Source organism: Branchiostoma floridae, chromosome 12 (assembly GCF_000003815.2).
Source record: "Branchiostoma floridae strain S238N-H82 chromosome 12, Bfl_VNyyK, whole genome shotgun sequence".
Taxonomy (NCBI): Eukaryota; Metazoa; Chordata; class Leptocardii; order Amphioxiformes; family Branchiostomatidae; genus Branchiostoma; species Branchiostoma floridae.
This window is the reverse complement of record NC_049990.1, coordinates 21,390,630-21,394,949: the sequence shown is the minus strand read 5'-3', so window position 1 is coordinate 21,394,949 and position 4,320 is coordinate 21,390,630. Positions and strand designations below refer to the sequence as shown.

Here is a 4,320-nt window from a genome sequence, read left to right as displayed (position 1 = left end):
TGACAGGTAGAGTGTAGGTTTGGAGAAGATAGGATTGAGGTTTGGGAGAAGTGAGGATTGGAGAAAGTAGGGGTAGTAAGGATTGGAGAAAGTAGGGGTAAGATTGAACCCAAGGAAGAGTGCGAATCTCGGTCTCGTTATGGCTGAAACAAAGAAGACTCCTCGGTCATTTGTGCCCATTCCTTAACCTTCATCGAGGTCCATCAGTGTAAACATATTAGGATTCACACTGACGTCACAATTATGAAGTCTCGCGAGAATCCATTTCTCGCGAGACTTCTACACCAGTGACGTCATTACATAGCTTCATCTCCCCATGGTCAGGACTATCTTGTATCCGCCTCATGTTTAAATACCCGTGACCTCTGACCCGTGACGTATAACTGCTCCAGAGTGTGCAGCACAGCCTTGCCGATCTCCCAGACAACAACCGGGCCGTTTTTCTCATCAAAATAGCAGATAGAGCGGCAGTTTATCGCGGAACACGCACTGTAGTAGTTTGTAGACACATTAAGCATTGTGATTAACAGGCTTCTGTCAAGTTTTTGCGCGAAAATTTTACGCGTTTCAATGTTCATAATTTGTTGACGATGGGCTCTGGAGCGTTTGGACGGGTTATTTTATAATTTATGAAGTGAAGCGTGCCTTTGATGATAACTTCTACACACAAGCAAGGAGCTTTTATCGCTCCTTGACACAAGTGACTTAAATGAGAATTCAGTAGACGGCACAAACTCTACATAAAGTGTATATCTTTGGGCCAAAATTACCCACTGGACTCTAACGTTATTTTCTTTACGTGGTGTCTAATCTATAAACCAAGGACGTTATCCTCTTATATAACGTCCTTGATCAAAACTAATTTGTCAGATCATGATCACTGACAGATGAAAGTCTGTCTGAGGTAGAATTGAACTATTGTTTCTGGTTGGTTTCACTGGGTGTAATATCAAGTACAAAGCAAGCTGTAAAACTGTATGTCTCAAAACTATGATTCATATAATGATAGAAGCAAGTTAGTGGATCATGTGGTGGCATTGTAGCATAGTTAGTATGTAACTGTATGCCTTGGGTGCTCCAAAGCAGCCCCTTGTTGGAAAATGCCACAATTTGAAACTCATTGTGTGTGGCAATCCTGGCAATGTATAACCTATAAAATTATGTACTTGGATATGAATTATTACTTGTACAAACAGTTATAAGCAAAGAAACACAAAGCAATCACAGCCATTGTTATAATTATGAGATATTGTAATGTTGAACTTTGCAAGTGCCTAAAATGTAGCACACTAGCCTGGCAGGTACATAGGCATGCAGCATGTCTCCGAGACTTTGATACAAGTTCTTAGACTTAGAAATTGATTGGTCCTCAGTAAAAATCCATCTACCAAATGTATACAGCTGTGCTAATGTTTCTGAAACTATTTTTTTGTCACAAAACATTTGATAGAACCGCTATGAATGAATGTTCATTTCATCACATTCTGTGAGTCCCTTCAGTCACAAGTACATGTTAATAACTACATCTCAAGCCAAAATGATTGAAAATTACATCACTCCATATCATGAACAGGACAGGACCTAGCTTTTACAGTATGCAAGCTCTTGAAAAATGTGCATATGGCCCCTACACAAGTTGAAGTACACACAATCTGTGGGATAAGGACTATTTCACTTCTTTTTAAATTTGTTGCCAACTGATGGGAGACATGAACTTAATTGCTGTGTACAACTGAAGTATAACAAAGTTCAATATACATGTATAATAATGTATACCAGGAATTCATTAGCCTGAAGTCCAGTTTTTTTTTGGTCTGCTTCCACTAACCTGACCAGCAAATGTTGGTAAACAAGACTAGACTCAAACAAAGCTATTTTTAGGGACCTTCTTTTTCTCTCCTCCATGATATCCATTAACTTCTCATCTCCAAAGCATTCTCATCTTACAACTATAAGAAGTTGTTAATGTCAAACACACCCTCAAACTATATGACAGTGTGAAACACTGATGACATCCCAATGTCTACTGCAATCTTGATACACACACATGTACTACAAAATGTACAAGTACTTAAGCGTAAAATTTCATCTGTGCTTGTATACATGTTGGTAAAAGTTTGACTATTGTCCAGATACAGAGGGGTTTCTAAGTATACACAGAGGGGTTTCTAAGTATACAGTACTGTAGTTGAAATCTACATAGAGGCTACAACAAATCCTAACTTTTAAGATAAACTAAGGATACTAAGAATAGTAGTAGTAGTAAATTGGGTTTCCGGTTTCCAACCTAGGTTTCCATCTGGGGTAGACGATGTCACTGGAACCTGAAATGTAAAAAGGCTTGTCATACCGACTGGCAAATTATTTTGAAATGAACGAAATGACAAAGATCAGTGATTAACTCAACGGTCTGTTGATGTCCTAATTTAGATTACTGTGTAATTTTTTGTATCATTGTAAAGGGGCGATGTGCAAAGCTGAACCCGGAGGTGACACGTATAGTACTCCTGACCTTTGTGGTAGCTAGAGGGAATATATTACTGCGCAGACTCAAATACTTAGTGTTTCTGCAGTCTTGCATGGGATTCGCTCAGTGCGGACCCGGTGTACAACTTACAGGGACCTGGGTAGCATTTTCTAGACCTTTATAAGCATTGTTTGTTCATCTATGTGTTAAGATGATTATTTTATCAGATGATTGGTCATCTCAAGTGTGTAACTTTAGCAGATTTTTAATGAATAAACCTTTTGACCGTCTACGTGTTCCTCGTTGTGAGATGTGTGCATGCATGTATACAATTACGTATGGTAAGTTAGGTGTTAGTTATTATTAACGTTATCTGGGCCCTGGGACAATAAATCACTAGAAAACAGGTGTGCAAACCTTAAAACCTCTTTTTAAAATGCGAATCTGTAATTATAACATTACAGCTAGTTAGCTACAGGCCAGGTGAGACACTGTACAGGTGTGTACGGTGTGTTTCCATGAGCTACAGGCCAGGTGAGACACTATACAGGTGTGTACGGTGTGTTTCCATCAGCTACAGGCCAGGTGAGACACTGCACAGGTGTGTAAGGTGTGTTTCCATGAGCTACAGGCCAGTTGAGACACTGTACAGGTGTGTAAGGTGTGTTTCCATCAGCTACAGGCCAGGTGAGACACTGTACAGGTGTGTAAATTGTATTTCCATGAGCTACAGGCCAGGTGAGACACTGTACAGGTGTGTACGGTGTGTTTCCATGAACTACAGGCCAGGTGAGACACTATACAGGTGTGTACGGTGTGTTTCCATCAGCTACAGGCCAGGTGAGACACTGCACAGGTGTGTAAGGTGTGTTTCCATGAGCTACAGGCCAGGTGAGACACTGTACAGGTGTGTAAATTGTATTTCCATGAGCTACAGGCCAGGTGAGACACTGTACAGGTGTGTACGGTGTGTTTCCATGAACTACAGGCCAGGTGAGACACTATACAGGTGTGTACGGTGTGTTTCCATCAGCTACAGGCCAGGTGAGACACTGCACAGGTGTGTAAGGTGTGTTTCCATGAGCTACAGGCCAGGTGAGACACTGTACAGGTGTGTAAGGTGTGTTTCCATCAGCTACAGGCCAGGTGAGACACTGTACAGGTGTGTACGGTGTGTTTCCATGAACTACAGGCCAGGTGAGATGCTGTACAGGGGTGTAAATTGTATTTCCATGAACTACAGGCCAGGTGAGACACTGTACAGGTGTGTAAGTTGTATTCAGACCAGGTGAGACACTGCACATGTGTGTAAGGTGTGTTTCAATTGTCTACAGGCCAGGTGAGACACTGCACAGGTGTGTAAGGTGTGTTTCCATTGTCTGCAGCCAGGTGAGACACTGTGCAGGTGAGTGATTTGTGTTTCCTTTATCTACAGGCCAGGTTAGGTACTGTGCAGGTGAATAAGGTGTGTTAAGACCAGGTGATAAACTACAGGTGACTAAGGTGAGTTTCCATTGAGTACAGACCAGGAAAAACACTATACAGTTGTGTTTCCATTGAGTACAGACCAAGTAAAACACTGCACAGCTGTGTAAGGTGTGTTAGCATTGACTACCTGGCAGGTGAGACATTAAACAGGTGTGTAAGATGTATTCAGACCAGGTGAAACACTACAAAAGTAGGTAAAGTGTGATTCCATTAACTACAAAGCAGGTGAGAAACTGTACAGGAGAGTCTGGTGTGTTCAGACCAGGTGACAAACTGTGCAGGTGAGTTTGGTGTGTTTCCATTGACTACGAACCAGGTGAGACATTGTACAGGTGCGTAAGATCTGTCGTCATTGTCTAAAGGCC

The 4,320-nt window shown here is 41.6% G+C and overlaps 1 long non-coding RNA gene across 1 annotated transcript in view; it reads right to left on the bottom strand.

Annotated features, from left to right (window-relative positions):
• Positions 1-1,233: 1,233 nt before the first annotated feature.
• The window catches only part of LOC118427620, a 5,178-nt gene continuing 2,091 nt past the window's right edge, over positions 1,234-4,320 (bottom strand). Inside the window, exon 2 of the long non-coding RNA XR_004832535.1 lies at positions 1,234-2,324. This is a non-coding gene — a long non-coding RNA (uncharacterized LOC118427620). The remainder of the gene's footprint in view (positions 2,325-4,320) is intronic.